The sequence below is a fragment of the Panthera onca genome, chromosome B1, assembly GCF_046562875.1.
Source record: "Panthera onca isolate mPanOnc1 chromosome B1, mPanOnc1 haplotype 2, whole genome shotgun sequence".
Lineage (NCBI taxonomy): Eukaryota > Metazoa > Chordata > Mammalia > Carnivora > Felidae > Panthera > Panthera onca.
In genome coordinates, this window is record NC_138342.1 from 207,363,902 (window position 1) to 207,384,996 (window position 21,095).

The window sequence follows — 21,095 nt, forward strand, 5'->3', positions numbered from 1 at the left end:
AAAAATAAACTCAAAATGGATAAAGGACCTGAATGCGACACAGGAAACCATCAAAACCCTAGAGGAGAAAGCAGGAAAAGACCTCTCTGACCTCAGACGTAGCAATCTCTTACTTGACACATCCCCAAAGGCAAGGGAATTAAAAGTAAAAATGAACTATTGGGGCCTCATAAAGATAAAGAGCTTCTGCACAGCAAAGGAAACAATCAACCAAAACTAAAAGGCAACCAACAGAATGGGAAAAGATATTTGCAAATGACATATCAGACAAAGGGCTAGTATCCAAAATCTATAAAGAGCTCACCCAACTCCACACCCGAAACACAAATAATCCAGTGATGAAATGGGCAGAGAACATGAAAAGAGGCTCAACATTGCTCCTCCTCAGGGAAATACAAATCACAACCACACTCAGATATCACCTCACACCAGTCAGAGTGGCCAAAATGAACAAATCAGGAGACTATAGATGCTGGCGAGGATGTAGAGAAAGGGGAACCCTCTTGCACTGTTGGTGGGAATGCAAACAGGTGCAGCCACTCTGGAGAACAGTGTGGAGGTTCCTCAAAAAATTAAAAATAGACCTACCCTATGACCCAGCAATAGCACTGCTAGGAATTTACCCAAGGGATACAGGAGTACTGATGCATAGGAGCACTTGTACCTCAATGTTTATAGCAGCACTTTCAACAATAGCCAAATTGTGGAAAGAGCCTAATTGTCCATCAACTGATGAATTGATAAAGAAATTGTGGTTTATATACACAATGGAGTACTACGTGGCAATGAGAAAGAATGAAATATGGCCCTTTGTAGCAACGTGGATGGAATTGGAGAGTGAGATGCTAAATGAAATAAGCCATACAGAGAAAAATAGATACCATATGTTTTCACTTTTATGTGGATCTTGAGAAACTTAACAGAACCCCATGGGGGAGGGGAAGGAAAAAAAAGAAAAAAAAAAAAAGAGGATAGAGTGGGAAAGAGAGCCAAAACAAAAGAGACTCTTAAAACCTGAGAACAAACTGAGGGTTGATCGGGGGTGGGAGGGTGGGGAGGGTAGGTGATGGGCATTGAAGAGGGCATCTTTTGGGATGAGCACTGTGTGTTGTATGGAAACTAATTTGACAAAAATTTCATATAAAAAACAAATAAATAAATAAATGTGAGACCTGAACACCATATATTTGTTTTTTTTTATTTTTTATTTAAATTCCAGTTAGTTTACATATAGTGAAGTATAGTTTCATATATACCATATGGTGATTCAACATTTCCATACATCACAGGGTGATCATTACAAGTTCACTCCTTAATCCCCATCACCTATTTACTCCATTCCCCACTGACTTCCCTCTTGGTAACCATCAGTTTGTTATCAATACTTAAAAGTCTGGGGGCGCCTGGGTGGCTTGGTCGGTTAAGCGTCCGACTTCAGCTCAGGTCATGATCTCACGGTCCGTGAGTTCAAGCCCCGCGTCGGGCTCTGTGCTGACAGCTCAGAGCCTGGAGCCTGTTTCAGATTCTGTGTCTCCCTCTCTCTCTGCCCCTCCCCTGTTCATGCTCTGTCTCTCTCTGTCTCAAAAATAAATAAACGTTAAAAAAAATTAAAAAAAAAAACTTAAAAGTCTGTATGGATTCGCCTCTTTCTCTTTTTCGTCATTTTTCTCATTGGTTTTCTTTCTTGAATTCCACATATGAGTGAAATCACATGATGTTTGTCTTTTTTTCTTACTGGTTTATTTCGCTTAGCCTCATACCCTCTGGCTCAATCACATGACTTTGCTAATAGCAAGAATCCATTGTTGTTGTTTTTGGTTTTGTTTTTGTTTGTTTTCTTTTCATGGCATAGTAATATTCCATTATATATGATACCTATATATACATTTCTTGGTCCATTCATTGGTCAATGGACACTTAAGCTGTTTGCAAATTTGACTATTGTAGGTAATGCAGCTATAAACATCTGGGTGCACATATTCCTCTGAAATACTATTTTTGTGTTCTTTGGGTAAATACCTAGTAATGCAATCGCTGACTCATGGGGTACTTATATTTGTAACTTGTTGAAAAAACTGCATACTGTTTTCCAGAGTGGCTGCACCAGTTTGCATTCCCACCAACAGTGTAAGAGGGTTACTCCCTCTCTAAATCCACGCAGACATGTGTTATTTCCTGTGTTGTTGATTTTAGCCATTCTGACAGGGGTGAGGTTCATTGTAGTTTGAATTTGCATTTCCCTGATGATCATCATATTGAGCATCTTTGAAAAGGTCTGTTGGCCATCTGTATATCTTCTTTGAAAAAAAAGTCTTTAAATATCTTCTGCCCATTTTTAATTATATTAATCAGTTTTGGGGTATTGAGTTTTATAAGTTCTTTACATATTTTGGATATTAACACTTACTAGATATGTCATTTGAAACTATCTTCTCCCATTCTGTAAATTGCCTTTAATTTTGTCGATTGTTTATTTCACTATGCAGAAGCTTTTCCTTTGATGAAGTCCCAAAAAATTATTTGTGCTTCTGATTCCCTTGCTTCAAGACACATATCAACAAAGAAGTTGCTACAGCTCAACTCAAAGAAGTTATTGCCTGTGTTCTCTTCTAGGATTTTTATGGTTTCAAGTCTCACATTTACATGTTTAATCAATTTTGATTTTAATCTTGTGTATGGTGTAAGAAAGTGGTGCAGGTTCATTCTTTCTCATGTCGCTAACCATTTTTCCCAGCACTATTTGTTGAAGAGACTGTCTTCTGAATAGGATATTCTTTCCTTTTTTGGTCAAAGGTAATTTGACTTAGGTGTGGGCCCATTCCTGGGTTTATATTCTCTTCTACTGGTCTGTGTGTCTATTTTTATGCAAGTAGAATATTGTTTTGATTACTCCAGCCTATTTATTATTTTCTTTAATTTACTTTTTCATTCAAGTTAGTTAACATACAGTGGAGTATTGACAACAGGAGTAGAACCCAGTGATTCATCACTTGCATATAACACCCAGAGATCAACCTATCAAGTGTCCTTCTTAATGCCTACAACTATTTAGTCCTTCCCAACTCTCAATTTCCCTCTATCAACCTCCTGTCGGTTCCCTGTATTTAATAGTCCTTTATGGTTTGCCTTGATCTCTGTTTTTATCTTATTTTTCCCTCCCTTCCCCATTTCATCTGTTGTGCTTCTTAAATTCCATATATGAGTGAAATCATATAATACCTGTTTGTCTCTGGTGACTTATTTTGCTTAGCTTAATACACTCTATTTCCATACACGTTCTTCAAATATCAAGATTTCAATCCTTTTCCTTGCCAAGGAGTATTCCATTGTATCTATAAGCCACATCTTCTTTATCTGTTCATCAGTTGATGGACATTTAGGCTCTTTCCCTAATTTGTCTGCTTCTAATACTGCTGATATAAATGATGGGGGTGCATGTGGCCTTCAAATCAGCATGTTTGTATCCTTTGTATAAACACCTAGTAGTGCAATTGCTGGCTCATAGCATAGTTCTATTTTTGGTTTCTTCAAAAACCTCTGTACTGTTTTCCAGAGTGGTTGCACCAAGAAGACCTAACAATTATAAATATGTATGATCCCAGCATCGAAGCACCCAAAAATAGAAATCAACTAATTACAACCACAGTGAAATTTACTGAAAACAATGCTGTAATAGTATGTGATTTTAATACCCCACTTACAACATTGGGTCACTCCACCTTTGTAATATAACTTGAAGTCTGGTTTTGTGATACCTCCAGCTTTGCTTTTCTTTTTCAAGGTTGCTTTGGCTATTCAGTGTCTTTGGTGTTTCCATATTCATTTTAGGATTGTTTAATCTATCTGTGTCAAAAATGCTGTTGGTATTTTGAGAGGGATTGCATTAAATGTATACACTGTTTTGGGTAGTATAGCCTTTTTAACACTATATGCTCTTTAATCCATGAACATGGCTTATTTTTCCCATTTCTCTGTGTCATCTTCCATTACTTTTATCAGTGGCGTATAGTTTTCAGAGTACAGGTCTTTTCCCTCTGTCCTTTTGAAATTTTGGTTCAGTTTTAAATATCTGGTGCAATTGCAAATGGAATTGATCGCTTATTTTCCCTTCCTGCTGCTTCATTACATTGTGTAGAAATGAGATGGATTTCTGTACATTGGTTTTGTGTTCTGCAAGGCTACTGTTTGTGTATCAGTTCTAGCAGTGTTTTGGTAGACTCATTTAGATTTAGTACAGAGATTATCCTGGTATCTGCAAAAGGAGAACCTAGTATTCTTCCATGCAATTTGGATGTTTTTTTTTTAACTTTTAATTTTAATTTTTATTTTTGTCTGATTGCTATGGGTATGACTTCCCGTACTATGTTAAATAGCAGTGGTGAGAACGCACATCCCTATCTTCTTCCTGAACATAGAGGAAAAGCTCTCAGTTTTTCCCCATTGAGGATAATATTAGCTGTGGGGTTTTTATAGATGGCTTTTATTATGTCGAGGTGTGATCCCTATACACATGCTTTAATGAGGGTTTTTTTAAATAAATGGATGCTTGTCAATTAATTTTTGTGTGTCTATTGAATTGATTAGATTGTGCTTATCCTTTTCGTATTCATATGATGTATCATGTTGATTGATTTTTTAATATTGAACCAACCTTGCAGCCCAGGAATAAACCTCAGTTGATCCCGGTGAATATTTTTTTAATGTATTGTTTGGATTACTACTATTTCGTTGAGGATTTTGCATCTCTGCTCATCAGGGATATTGGTCTGTAGTTCTCTTTCTTAGTGGAGTATTGATCTGGTTTTGGTATCTGTGTAATGCTAGACTCATAGAGTGAATTTTCAAGTGTTCTTTCCTTTTCTATATTTAGGAAAATTTGAGAAGGATGTGTATTAATTGTGGTCTAAATGTTGATAGAATGTTCCTGTGAAGGCATCTGGCCTTAGATTTGTGTTTTTAGGAGATTTTTCATTACTTACTCACTCTCTTTGCTGGGCATCAGTCTGTTAAAATTTTCTATTCTTTCTGTTTTGGTAGTTTATACATTTCTAGGAATTTATCAATTTCTCCAGTTGTCCCGTTTGTTGGCATAGATTTTATCTTTATATTATCATATAATTGGTGGCGGTTTTGTGGTGTTGGCTGTTATTAATTCTCTCTCATTTGAGGTTTTTTTTTATTTGGGTTATTTCTATTTTCTTTGTGATATTATGACTAGAAGTTTATCAGTATTATTTTTTTCAACAAAACTAGCTCCAGATTTCATCGATCTGCTCTCTTTTTTTATTGTTTGTTTGTTTTTTTTTACTTTTTATATTAAGTATTTCTGCTCTCCTCTATATTACTTCCTTCCTTTGGCTGGATTCATTTGTTGTTTGCCTTCTAGCTCCTTTAGGTGTAAAGTTGGGTTGTTTATTTGACCTTTTTCTAGCTTCTTGAGGTAGATATGTATTGCTATATACTTCTCTCTTATGCCCATTCTTCTTGGATACCAAAGGTTTGTACCATTGTATTTTCTTTTTCATTTGCTTCCATTCATTTCTAAAATTCCTACTTTGATTTCCTGGTTTACTCACTATTGTTTAGTAGCATGTTGTTTAACCTCCATGGATTTGTGGACTTTAGAATTATTTTCTAGTGATTGACTTCTAGTTTCATAGTGTTGCGGTCAGAAAATATGCATAGTAAGATTTCAATCTTTTGTATTTGTTCAGGCATGTTTTGTTACCTAGTATGTAATGTATTCTGAAGAATGTTCCCTGTGTGCCCTTTATAAGAATGCATATCATTCTGTTTTAGGATGAAATGTTCTGAATATATCTATTAACTGGCATACCATTCAAATCCATTGTTTCCTTTTTGATATTCTCTTTAGATGATCTTTCCATTGAAGAAAGTGGGGTTTTAAATCCCCTAAGCTTATTGTAGTACAATGGATTAGTTTCTTTATGTTTGTTATTAATAATTTGATATATTTGTGTGGTACCATGTTGGTTGTGTAAACATTTACAATTCCTTTGTTTTCTTCTTGCATTGATACTTTTATTATTTTCTACTGCCATTCTTTTTTTATTCTTTTTAATTTTATTTTTTTTTATTTTTTACAATTTATATCCAAATTGGTTAGCATATAGTGAAACAATGATTTCAGGAGTAGATCCCTTAATGCCCCTTACCCATTTAGCCCATCCCCTTCCCACAACCCCCCCCCCCCAGTAACCCTCATTCTTCATCTCTTGTTACAGTCTTTGTTTTAATGTCTAGTTTGTCTATGTAAGCTTTGATACTCTAGGTTTCTTTTGACATCCATTTACACGATTCACATTTCTCCACCCCTGCCTTTCAATATGCAGGTGAATTTAGGAATAAAATACACCTTTCTAGGTCACTTGTAAGTGGATCTTTTTTCCTTATCCATTCTTAGACTCTTTACCTTTTGACTGGAGCATTAAATCCACTTTCATTCAAACTAATTATTGATAGATATGTTTAGATAGTGTCATTCCATCACTTGTTTTGTTATTGTTGCTGCAGTTTTTCTCTGATACTTTCTTGTCATTGTCACTCCTGTCTCTTTTGTTCACTCAAACAGTCCCTTCTATTATGCCTTGCAGTGGTCACAGACTCACTCAGTTTTCATTTGCTGTGTGCTGTGTGTGTTGGCTGTGTACATGCCAACTCTTTTTTAATTTCTTGGTTTTTGATAATAGCCATTCTAATAGGTATGAGGTAATAACTCCTCATTTTCATTTGCATTTATTTGATGATTCGTGGGGTTTACCTTGTTGCCATTTACCTCTTTTGCCATCTGCATGTCTTCTTTTTATACATATCTATTCAGATTTTCTGCCCATATCTTATTTTAATTTTTCTAAGATTTATTTCATTTTTAGAGAGACAGCATGCAAGCAGGGGAGAGGGGCGGAGGAAGAAAGATAGATAATCCCAAGCACGCTCCACACTTACCCTGGAGCCTGATGCAGTTCTTGTTCCCACAACCCTGGATCATGACCTGAGCCAAAATCTAAAGTTGGATACTCAAACGACTCAGCCACCCAGGTGTCTCAATCTGCCCATATTTTAATGAATTTTTTTTTCTTTTTTATTGGGGTATATACTTTAAAGGGTAAACCTCAACCAAATAAATACTTTGTAACTATTTTCTCACATTCAGTAAGTTGCCTTTTCACATTGTTTTTTGATATACAGATCAGTTTCAATCATAATATCAGTTATCTATAGTATTTTAATAACAATAACTTCCTGTAAATATATAACTAAAAGAAAAAAATAGAGGCTTGAATTTCTCTAAAGCACATCCAGTCCACTAAAGATGAAAGGCTTATAGAACAGTTTCCACAGCTCCCCGCCAAATTTCCATACTTTATCCACTTGTTGTGACTTAAGGTATTTTGACTCAAGCTCAACCAAATATGACTAGCCGATGTGCTATTGAGAAGAACAACCTGAGCACTATGTTGAACAGGGATTCACTCATGCAGAAAGTGTACTGGTAATGATCATGAATATCAGTGACACTCAGAACCACCTGAGGGGAGCTGAACTTACTATGGTGAAAATATGTACCTAGTCAAGCCTGATGGAGAAAATTTCTCATTCATTAAATTGGATAAACTTATTTCAATGTAGTCAGTACACTGGGATGATATAACTAAGGTCAAATGACTGTTTCTAATATATAATAAATAATTGTATCATTCAAATATCCTCTGTAAATTTAAGCCCATTTTTGCCATGCAGCTACCACATCATTTCTTTCTTTCCCTTTACAGCAAAATTCCTGACGCTGCGCTCCTTGTCTCCGTTTTTGTTCTATTCATTCTCTTTTAAAGGCAGTCCCTAGCTTCTAAATTTAAGATCAGATCCCAGGTTTAGCTTTCTTCCCCATCTGAACCACACACCTGATGCTTCTTCTCTAGATGCTTCTCATCACATGCTGTCTGGGACCCCACTCTCAGCTGTCTTCATTTCCTGGAAGACACTTCAAATTTAACAAGTCCAGAATTTACAATCTGAATTCCTTCCCTCCAAATTTCTCCCATTGTCATCTCCATCTCTGCTAATTACAAATTCACCTTCTAATTTCCAAGATCAAAACGCTTTTAACTTTTTGACTCCTCTCCTTTGCTTACAGGTTATCCTTACCCTAATTGTCCAATCTACAAAAGAAGACCATAATTAAAACACATTGACCAACTTCCTAGTAGCATCCAGGACCCTGTGACCACCATTTCCATTTAATTTCTCATTAGCATCATTTTCCCCCATGTTTTAAGTGACATCTGTTTATGTCTTGTTTATTTCATTTTGTTTTATATACAAGTTAGTTAATATACACTGTGGTCTCAGCTTCAGGAGAACCCAGAGATTCATCTCTTACATATGACACCCAGTGCTAATCCTGAAAAATGCCCTCCTTAATTCCCATTACCCATGTAACTCATCCTGTACACCCTTCCAGTTAACCCTCAGTTTGTTGTCTGGATTTAAGAGTCTCTTATGGTTTGCATCCCTCTCTGCCTTTATCTTGTTTTTCTATTCCTGCCCTTATGTTCACCTATTGAGTTTCTCAAATTCCACATATGAGTGAAATGATATGATATCTGTGTTTCTCTGACTGACTTAATTGGCTTGTTGCAAATGGAAAGATTTCATTCTTTTCATCATGGAGTATGTACCCATTGTATCTATGTACCACATCTTTTTACCCATTCATAAGTTGATGGACATTTGGGGTCTTTTCATAATTTGGTTGTTGTTGCTAATGCTGCCATAAACATTGGAATACATGTGCTCCTTCAAATCAGCACTTTTGTATTCTTTGGATAACTTCTTACTAGTGCAATTGTCATTGTCTCAGGGTATTTCCATTTTATTTTTTTTTTAAGAACCACACTGTTTTCCAAAATGGCTTCAGTGGTTTGCATTCCCTCCAACAGTGCAACAGGGTTCCCCTTTCTCCACATCCTTGCCCACATCTGTTATTGCCTGAGTTGTTAATTTTAGCCATTCTGACAGGCGTGACATGGTATCTCATCATGGTTTTCAATAGTATTTTCCTGATGATGAGTGTTGTTGAGCATCTTTTCATGTGTCTGTTAACCATCTTATGTCTTCTTTGGAAAAGTGTCTACATATGACTTCCGCCCATTTCTTCACTGGAATATTTGGGTTTTTTATGTGTTGAGTTTGGTAAGTTCTTTTTGGATGTTGGGTACTAACCCTTTATCTGATATGTCATTTGCAAATATCTTCTCCCATTCCATCAGTTACATTTTAGTTTTGCTGATTTTTTTCTTTGTTGTGCAGAAGCTTTTTACTTGATGAGGTCTCAATAGTTCACTTTTGCTTTAATTTCCCTGGCTTCTGGAGACATGCCAATTAAGAAGTTGTTGTGACCAAGGTCAAAAAAGTTGCTGCCTGCTTTCTCCTGTAGGGTTTTGAAGGTTTCCAGTCTCACATTTAGGTCTTTGATCCATTTTGAATTTATGTGTATAGTGTAAGAAATTAGTCCAGCTTCATTGTTCTTCATGTTGCTGTCCAATTCACGCAGCACCATTTGATAAAGAGAGTGTCTTTTTTTCCGTTTCATACTCTTTCCGGCTTGTCCATGATTAGTTGGCCATATATTTGTGTGTCCATTTCTGGATTCTCTATTCTATTCCATTGATCTATGTGTCTGTTTTTGTGACAATATCATACTGTCCTTATTATTACACCTTTGTTCTATAGGTTAAAGGTCAGGATTGTGAATGCCTCCAGCCTTGGTTTTCTTTTTAAATATTATTTGCAAATTCAGGGTCTTTTGTAGCTGCGCGAAAGTTTTAGAATTGTTTCTCTAGCTCTGTGAAGAATGCTGCTGTTATTTGGATAGAGATTTCACTGAATTTGTAGATTTCCTTGGGTAGTATCTACAGTTTAACAATATTTGTTCTTCCAATCCATAGGCATTGAATGTTTTCCCATTTTTTTGTGTGTCTTCCTCAATTTATTTCATAAGCTTTCTATACTGTTCAGCATACAGATCTTTTAGCTATTTGCTTAGGTTTATTCCTAGGTGTTTTATGGGTTTTGGTGTCATTGGGAATGGTATTGATTCCTTGATATTTCTTTCTGCTGCTTCATTATTAGTGTATAGAAATGCAACTGATTTCTATACATTGATTTTATATCCTGCGACGTTGCTGAATTCATGTATCAGCTCTAGCAATTTCTTGGTGGAGTCTTTTGACTTTTCCATGTAGAGTATCATGTTATCTGCGAAGAGTGGAAGTTTGACTTCACTAACATCTTTTACTGAATTTCCAGATTCCACCCCACTCTGCACTCTGATCTTTCAACCAAGCAGCCACAGTGACACTGTCACAATGTCAGGTTGCATATGTCATTCCTTTGGTCAAAACCCTCCACTGGCTTCTAATCTCAAAGTAAATTTTTCATCCTGTTTTTCCACCTCTAAGTTACTAAGGAGCCCTGATCTTTTCTTCAGCTGATGCTTATTTTATGAGCCTTCAGTACTACACTACACTTGAGGACGTAAAATTACTTCTCCATTCCAGGTGCAATTTCCACTGCAGTTGTTTGCACCTTTTCCTTCTGCCTGAGATTTTTTTCTTTCAGGTTCCAACAGCACTCATGCCCTTACTTCTTGAGGTTGTTCCCTCCAAAGTCTCCTTCCCCCTAAGAACTTCCTTAGTCCTGTCTTCTCAACTGTTTTTTCCTGCCCTCAACTTCATTCTCTCTTTTCTAGGTACATTGTCCTCTTTTAGTTAGCTCTCTAAGAATGACATAGATTTTTATATGTTTACATAATTTTTTACTTAGTGTTCACTGTAACATAACCACCATTAAAATAGTGAATGGTGTCTGTTTTATTCCAAAGCTGTTTTCTCAGCTTATACAACTGTACTTTGAGGTCTGGATGAGAAGGCAGGTTCTTAATTCTCATCTGAAAATAGAGATTAATGGGGAACATGTGTGCAGACCACTAGAAAGTACTTGAACCTGTAGGGTGCATTAAGGAAATGTGACACGCTATTCTAGTAATCAGAAGTTAGAGTTACTGTTTTAAATTTTGTTGACAAGAATTGAGACAATATAATCTACCAGGGCAACGTGACATAGGAAAACAAGTTCACCCATGGGAAAGCTTGGAACCCAGATGCTCTTCCTTCTTTGTTGTTCTCCAGAAATAAGCTCAGTTTTTCCCTTTGGTGGCTCCTATGTCTAACCATCCAAACACTAGGTCTTCTTTAGCTTCTATAGATGACACGATAATTATGGAGATGAGCAACTGAAATCCCTTCCTTAAAACTATCTTGAACCGGCCTCTTATATACATGAATGCACTGTAATGACAGTCATGTAAGTCTGTATTTCTCCGTTTTATTAAAATGAATGTTCAAAATTCAAGACGGGAGGTGAGATAAGGAAAATTTTTTCAAAAAGATGTTAAGGGAATCCAATTCACATATTCGACCTCTTAGTGAGTTATAACACATTCAGTAGAGGTTTCAGAGTAGAAAGACCACTTTTTTAAATCTTATGAGACAGAGAGTGCCGGAAGATGGCGGCGTAGGAGGACGCGGGGCTCACAGCGCGTCCTGCCGATCACTTAGATTCCACCTACACCTGCCTAAAGAACCCAGAAAACCGCCAGAGGATTAGCAGAAGGGAGTCTCCGGAGTCAAGCGCAGACGAGAGGCCCACGGAAGAGGGTAGGAAGGGCGGCGAGGCGGTGCGCGCTCCACGGACTGGCGGGAGGGAGCCGGGGCGGAGGGGCGGCTCGCCGGCCAAGCGGAGCCCCCGAGTCTGGCTGGCAAAAGCAGAGGGGCCGGACGGACTGTGTTCCGACAGGCAAGCGCGACTTAGCGTCTGGGAGGTCATAAGTTAACAGCTCTGCTCGGAAAGCAGGAAGGCTGGAGGACAAAGGGAGGGAGAGCTGCTGAGCCCCCGGACGGCAGAGCTCAGCTTGGCGGGGAACAAAGGCGCCAGCGCCATCTCCCCCGCCCATCCCCCAGCCAAAATCCCAAAGGGAACCAGTTCCTGCCAGAGAACTTGCTCGCTCCGCGCAAACACCCAACTCTGTGCTTCTGCGGAGCCAAACCTCCGGCAGCGGATCTGACTCCCTCCCGCTGCCACAGGGCTCCTCCTGAAGTGGATCACCTAAGGAGAAGCGAGCTAAGCCTGCCCCTCCAGCCCCCGTGCACCTTGCCTACCCACCCCAGCTAATACGCCAGATCCCCAGCAACACAAGCCTGGCAGTGTGCAAGTAGCCTAGACGGGCCACGCCACCCCACAGTGAATCCCGCCCCTAGGAGAGGGGAAGAGAAGGCACACACCAGTCTGACTGTGGCCCCAGCAGTGGGCTGGGGGCAGACATCGGGTCGGACTGCGGCCCCGCACACTAACTCCAGTTATACACCACAGCACAGGGGAAGTGCACTGCAGGTCCTCACCACGCCAGGGACTCTCCAAAATGACCAAACGGAAGAATTCCCCTCAGAAGAATCTCCAGGAAATAACAACAGCTAATGAACTGATCAAAAAGGATTTAAATAATATAACAGAAAGTGAATTTAGAATAATAGTCATAAAATTAATCGCTGGGCTTGAAAACAGTATACAGGACAGCAGAGAATCTCTTGCCACAAAGATCGAGGGACTAAGGAACAGTCACGAGGAGTTGAAAAACGCTTTAAACGAATTGCAAAACAAAATGGAATCCACGATGGCTCGGCTTGAAGAGGCAGAGGAGAGAATAGGTGAACTAGAAGATAAAGTTATGGAGAAAGAGGAAGCTGAAAGAAAGAGAGATAAAAAAATCCAGGAGTATGAGGGGAAAATTAGAGAACTAAGTGATGCACTAAAAAAAAATAATATACGCATAATTGGTATCCCAGAGGAGGAAGAGAGAGGGAAGGGTGCTGAAGGGGTACTTGAACAAATTATAGCTGAGAACTTCCCTGAACTGGGGAAGGAAAAAGGCATTGAAATCCAAGAGGCACAGAGAACTCCCTTCAGACGTAACTTGAATCGATCTTCTGCACGACATATCATAGTGAAACTGGCAAAATACAAGGATAAAGAGAAAATCTGAAAGCAGCAAGGGATAAACGTGCCCTCACATATAAAGGGAGACCTATAAGACTCGTGACTGATCTCTCCTTTGAAACTTGGCAGGCCAGAAAGGCTTGGCACGATATCTACAGTGTGCTAAACAGAAAAAATATGCAGCCGAGAATCCTTTATCCAGCAAGTCTGTCATTTAGAATAGAAGGAGAGATAAAGGTCTTCCCAAACAAACAAAAACTGAAGGAATTTGTCACCACGAAACCAGCCCTACAAGAGATCCTAAGGGGGATCCTGTGAGACAAAGTACCAGAGACATCACTACAAGCATAAAACATACAGACATCACAATGACTCTAAACCCATATCTTTCTATAATAACACTGAATGTAAATGGATTAAATGCGCCAACTAAAAGACACAGGGTATCAGAATGGATAAAAAAACAAGACCCATCTATTTGCTGTCTACAAGAGACTCATTTTAGATCTGAGGACACCTTTAGATTGAGAGTGAGGGGATGGAGAACTATTTATCATGCTCCTGGAAGCCAAAAGAAAGCTGGAGTAGCCATACTTATATCAGACAAACTAGACTTTAAATTAAAGGCTGTAACAAGAGATGAAGAAGGGCATTATATAATAATCACAGGGTCTATCCACCAGGAAGAGCTAACTATTATAAATGTCTATGCGCCAAATACCCGAGCCCCCAGATATATAAAACAATTACTCATAAACATAAGCAACCTCATTGATAAGAATGTGGTCATTGCAGGGGACTTTAACACCCCACTTACAGAAATGGATAGATCATCTAGACACACAGTCAATAAAGAAACAAGGGCCCTGAATGATACATTGGATCAGATGGACTTGACAGATATATTTAGAACTCTGCATCCCAAAGCAACAGAATATACTTTCTTCTCGAGTGCACGTGGAACATTCTCCAAGATAGATCATATACTGGGTCACAAAACAGCCCTTCATAAGTTTACAAGAATTGAAATTATACCATGCATACTTTCAGACCACAATGCTATGAAGCTTGAAATCAACCACAGGAAAAAGTCTGGAAAACCTCCAAAAGCATGGAGGTTAAAGAACACCCTACTAACGAATGAGTGGGTCAACCAGGCAATTAGAGAAGAAATTAAAACATATATGGAAACAAACGAAAATGAAAATACAACAATCCAAACGCTCTGGGATGCAGCGAAGGCAGTCCTGAGAGGAAAATACATTGCAATCCAGGCCTATCTCAAGAAACAAGAAAAATCCCAAATACAAAATCTAACAGCACACCTAAAGGAAATAGAAGCAGAACAGCAAAGGCAGCCTAAACCCAGCAGAAGAAGAGAAATAATAAAGATCAGAGCAGAAATAAACAATATAGAATCTAAAAAAACTGTAGAGCAGATCAACGAAACCAAGAGTTGGTTTTTTGAAAAAATAAACAAAATTGACAAACCTCTAGCCAGGCTTCTCAAAAAGAAAAGGGAGATGACCCAAATAGATAAAATCATGAGTGAAAATGGAATTATTACAACCAATCCCTCAGAGATACAAACAATTATCAGGGAATACTATGAAAAATTATATGCCAGCAAATTGGACAACCTGGAAGAAATGGACAAATTTCTAAACACCCACACTCTTCCAAAACTCAATCAGGAGGAAATAGAAAGCTTGAACAGACCCATAACCAGCGAAGAAATTGAATCGGTTATCAAAAATCTCCCAACAAATAAGAGTCCAGGACCAGATGGCTTCCCAGGGGAGTTCTACCAGACATTTAAAGCAGAGATAATACCTATCCTTCTCAAGCTATTCCAAGAAATAGAAAGGGAAGGAGAACTTCCAGACTCATTCTATGAAGCCAGTATTACTTTGATTCCTAAACCAGACAGAGACCCAGTAAAAAAAGAGAACTACAGGCCAATATCCCTGATGAATATGGATGCAAAAATTCTTAATAAGATACTAGCAAATCGAATTCAACAGCATATAAAAAGAATTATTCACCATGATCAAGTGGGATTCATTCCTGGGATGCAGGGCTGGTTCAACATTCGCAAATCGATCAACGTGATACATCACATTAACAAAAAAAAAGAGAAGAACCATATGATCCTGTCAATCGATGCAGAAAAGGCCTTTGACAAAATCCAGCACCCTTTCTTAATAAAAACCCTTGAGAAAGTCGGGATAGAAGGAACATACTTAAAGATCATAAAGGCCATTTATGAAAAGCCCACAGCTAACATCATCCTCAACGGGGAAAAACTGAGAGCTTTTTCCCTGAGATCAGGAACACGACAGGGATGCCCACTGTCACCGCTGCTGTTTAATATAGTGCTGGAAGTTCTAGCATCAGCAATCAGACAACAAAAGGAAATCAAAGGCATCCAAATTGGCAAAGATGAAGTCAAGCTTTCGCTTTTTGCAGATGACATGATATTATACATGGAAAATCCGATAGACTCCACCAAAAGTCTGCTAGAACTGATACATGAATTCAGCAAAGTTGCAGGATACAAAATCAATGTGCAGAAATCAGTTGCATTCTTATACACTAACAATGAAGCAACAGAAAGACAAATGAAGAAACTGATCCCATTCACAATTGCACCAAGAAGCATAAAATACCTAGGAATAAATCTAACCAAAGATGTAAAAGATCTGTATGCTGAAAACTATAGAAAGCTTATGCAGGTAATTGAAGAAGATATAAAGAGATGGAAAGACATTCCCTGCTCATGGATTGGAAGAATAAATATTGTCAAAATGTCAATACTACCCAAAGCTATCTACACATTCAATGCAATCCCAATCAAAATTGCACCAGCATTCTTCTCGAAACTAGAACAAGCAATCCTAAAATTCATATGGAACCACAAAAGGCCCCGAATAGCCAAAGTAATTTTGAAGAAGAAGACCAAAGCAGGAGGCATCACAATCCCAGACTTTAGCCTCTACTACAAAGCTGTCATCATCAAGACAGCATGGTATTGGCATAAAAACAGACACATAGACCAATGGAATAGAATAGAAACCCCAGAACTAGACCCACAAACGTATGGCCAACTCATCTTTGACAAAGCAGGAAAGAACATCCAATGGAAAAAAGACAGTCTCTTTAACAAATGGTGCTGGGAGAACTGGACAGCAACATGCAGAAGGTTGAAACTAGACCACTTTCTCACACCATTCACAAAAATAAACTCAAAATGGATAAAGGACCTGAATGTGAGACAGGAAACCATCAAAACCTTAGAGGAGAAAGCAGGAAAAGACCTCTCTGACCTCAGCCGTAGCAATCTCTTACTCGGCACATCCCCAAAGGCAAGGGAATTAAAAGCAAAAGTGAATTACTGGGACCTTATGAAGATAAAAAGCTTCTGCACAGCAAAGGAAACAACCAACAAAACTAAAAGGCAACCAACGGAATGGGAAAAGATATTTGCAAATGACACATCGGACAAAGGGCTAGTATCCAAAATCTATAAAGAGCTCATCAAACTCCACACCCGAAAAACAAATAACCCAGTGAAGAAATGGGCAGAAAACATGAATGGACACTTCTCTAAAGAAGACATCCGGATGGCCAACAGGCACATGAAAAGATGTTCAACGTCGCTCCTTATCAGGGAAATACAAATCAAAACCACACTCAGATACCACCTCACGCCAGTCAGAGTGGCCAAAATGAAGAAATCAAGAGACTATAGATGCTGGAGAGGATGTGGAGAAACAGGAACCCTCTTGCACTGTTGGTGGGAATGCAAATTGGTGCAGCCACTCTGGAAAGCAGTGTGGAGGTTCCTCAGAAAATTAAAAATAGACCTACCCTATGATCCAGCAATAGCACTGCTAGGAATTTATCCAAGGGATACAGGAGTACTGATGCATAGGGGCACCTGTACCCCAATGTTTATAGCGGCACTCTCAACAATAGCCAAATTATGGAAAGAGCCTAAATGTCCATCAACTGATGAATGGATAAAGAAATTGTGGTTTATATACACAATGGAATACTACGTGGCAATGAGAAAAAATGAAATATGGCCTTTTGTAGCAACATGGATGGAACTGGAGAGTGTGATGCTAAGTGAAATAAGCCATACAGGGAAAGACAGATACCATATGGTTTCACTCTTATGTGGATCCTGAGAAACATAACAGAAACCCATGGGGGAGGGGAAGGAAAAAAAAAAAAAAAAGAGGTTAGAGTGGGAGAGAGCCAAAGCATTAGAGACTGTTAAAAACTGAGAACAAACTGAGGGTTGATGGGGGGTGGGAGGGAGGGCAGGGTGGGAGGGAGGGCAGGGTGGGTGATGGGTATTGATGAGGGCACTTTTTGGGATGAGCACTGGGTGTTGTATGGAAACCAATTTGACAGTAAATTTCATATATTAAAAAAAAAAAAAATAAAAAAAAAAAAATAAAGACAATGGAAACATATCAAGAAACAGTAAAAAAAAAAAAATCTTATGAGACAATAAATTTATAGATTTTTGAAAACACCTTTATAATTTTGTGATTGTTTTGAATTGCAAATACACTTGTCTTTTTCTTATTTTACTTGTTTTTCCCAAGGTCACTTCTATATGTTTTTAAGAAGACATCTTTTATCTCTTTTCAAAAAAAAATTCTTTATTTTTGAGAGAGAGGCAAAGAGAGAGTGAGCCGGGGGTGAGCAGGAAGAGGGAGAAACAGCATCCAAAGCAGGCTTCAGGTTTTGAACTGTCAGCACAGAGCCCGATGGGGGTCTCAAACCCAGGAATTGTGACATCATGACCTGAACCAAACCCGGACGCCCTATCGATTTAGCCACCCAGGCACCCCAGAACTTTTATCTTTAAAACAGAATTTGTTTCAACTAATTTAGAATACTTTAATCACATGCCTTTACTCTTTTAACCTTGTAGTTATATAAGGTTCTGGAAAATGAAGATCTTTTAACATAAATACATAGGGATTTAACCTACTAAGGTATGGAAAAACATGAGATGTGGTGGTCAGAAAAAAACACGGCTAGTCAGCAGTCTTGTAGTTTACTGATTATTTAATACGATTGTAATCAAAACCTTCCGGTAGTTTTTTGTCTCTTGTTCAGTGAACACTTTCCCTTCTTTTATTTTTCATACGGGAACTGAGAAATTAATTTCTGGAAATTATAAATACCCGTCTCAGAAAACAATGTGTTTCTAGCTTCACCCTACACTAAATAAATTGCTACACAATCATAGATGAATTTTATTTATTCAATTTTATATGGGTATCTGATTTCTTCTTTGGCATTTGTACACTCAACAAAGTTCTTCTTATGACTAACCTTGGTGAGGAAAATGATTTCCTTTCCTGGCATTCTTAGCTCTGTTTTCCATGTTACCAAATAATGTCATTGTTTCCATTACCAGAAACCCTCAAAATTACGTAATTCTGTCAGTGTCCAGTCACATGTCTCACAATGATATTCATAGAGTATGGTAAATATAATGAAAATGAAACTCTTTATTAGTGTAATCATAAGCAGAACACAGTATGTTATTTTGTCATGTGGATCATATATTTAAATAAATATACAATAGACTGAACGCAAATATCTGTAAAAATAATTGTAATCATTATATAACATAATTCTAACAATCCCATATTATTGTCAATATAAGGGAACAGATTTTATCAAACTTTCCTTTTTTCAAAAGAACATATTCATCCTATGAAAAATAGCACATGCTTTTTTGTAAAAATCTTCTTCATTTTATTACATCTCTAGTTCAATGAACTGAGATAAGTGCAAACTTTATGGTTAGTGTCTTGTTCCATCCATTAAGTGCCATTTTTTCCTAGAAATATTGACAATTATGCATATATTTGGGGACTTGTAATATTGAGAATTTCCTAAAATGAAAGCCAGTGGAATGAAGATAAACTTGACTTTTATTATCTGTCTTCTACGAATGTTCAGGAACATCACTTCTTCGACAGCAAATTTATCACTGTTCATAGTGAATGCTCCTATATGCATTTAGATGTTAAAGTTGTTAATGTATCTAATAGGACCCCATTTTCCTTCACACTCTGGTCTATCTCTAGGTGACCTGTATGCATTTTTTCTCTATTTCATTTTTTCCCATATCATCACTATATTATTGCAAATTCCACAATTTGTTCATGTTGGAGTTTCCAAATCCATCAGATAAAAATGCAAGTCACAGAGTTAAGCATTTAGATAAATTTTAAAAATTGAGGTGTACAAGTATGTTCGTTCCTGGGAACTATTAGTTACTCAGTTCCTGCGGTAGATACAAATTTCCAAATATACACTAAACTTCATTATAATTTAGCTGCCCACCCAAATGAGTGGGAACCACGTTACTTTCCAGTCTGTACTGTCCTCAAGAGTCTCAGCAAAAATAATGCATATGATGGTCAAGAAGATAAACTCTTTTTCAGGATTTAATCATCATTTACAGAATAAGGGGCATGAATTACAGTAGATGAGCTGAATATCCCTTGGAACTTAAATATAATGGATTTAAATTCTTATGAATGTTATTTTATCTAATCATTTTGTTGTTGAAGGACTTCTGATGTATGTGGCATATCCACATATCAGTTATGTACTCATCATATATGGAGCTAATCAATAATTATACTTATATTGATGGTTAGATTATGCCTAAACATTCTCTGGCTACATGTCCAAGGATACTGTTCCTTGGAAAATGAAGATCCTTATTCCTTTAAGTCAACATCCTATAGTGCTTTCCCTGAGTCCACCAGGACAATAAAAAAAAAATGTACTGAGGTTTCAGATGTATGTTGGTGGGAATTATCAGTTGTCTTGTTCTATCACATACAACATATGTGTCCATCTATTAGATTAGGCTTGGTAAAAAATAGTATCAATCATAATCAACTATACATTTTAAAATAAGTTTACACCATACTAGGTTATCTTAGATTTTTTAGACCAATATTCTATCTCAAGCATGGGATTCTGAGCATGTGCCAAGAGGAAGAAATGTCAACATTTCTGCATCCGATTATATATTTATATGTATTGGCCATCTAGTTATAAGTGATTTTGAATATATAATTGAACACCATTCCATAACAAAGAACCAAAACTGGAGTGAATGTGGCTTTTTGTTCTATTTTATTTGCAGCATTCAACTGATCACTGGACTAAAATACAGAAATGATTGTGCACGTATCAAGGAATAATAAAGTGAAAAGTGATGGAGAGTTATTTGGTGAATTTTTACAGGATGTCTTGATAATGCAGATATCTTGATAACATCCTGAGTGGAAATTTTTTCATTTTTTTTTTAATTTTTTTTAATGTTTATTTACTTTTGAAAGAGAGACAGAGAGACAGAGTGTGAGCAGGAGAGGGTCACAGAGAGAGAGAGGGAGACACAGAATCCGAAGCAGATTCCAGGCTCCGAGTTATCAGTACAGAGCCCAACATGGGGCTCGAACTCACAAACAGTGAGATCAGACCCGAGCTTAAGTCAGACACTTAACCAACTGAGCCACCCAGGTGCCCCTCATTTTTGAGGACCTAAGTATTTTTCAACTTATGGGAGCATATCCATGTGGTACATGAGGACTTCAGTACATGATCCCCCATGATAATGTTTTAAATATGAAATTTATTGTCAAATTGGTTTCCATACAACACCCAGTGCTCATCCCAGCAGGTGCCCTCCTCAATGCCCATCACACACTTTCCCCTCCCTCCTTCCCCATCAACCCTCAGTTTATTTTCCATGATAATTTTGATGCAACCTCACTGATGTCACTCTTGCTCCTTCACCCAATGTGCAGCATGATCTGATTTTCCCATCCCAAATCTTGTACTCATTCATTTTTATTTTCAGACTTTCATATAGAAAAAAAGTCTTCCTTAAGTGGACTTTTAAGGATCTCCTATTGAGACTAAAGACTTTTAAAATATTTTAATTTTCTCTTATTCATTATATATAT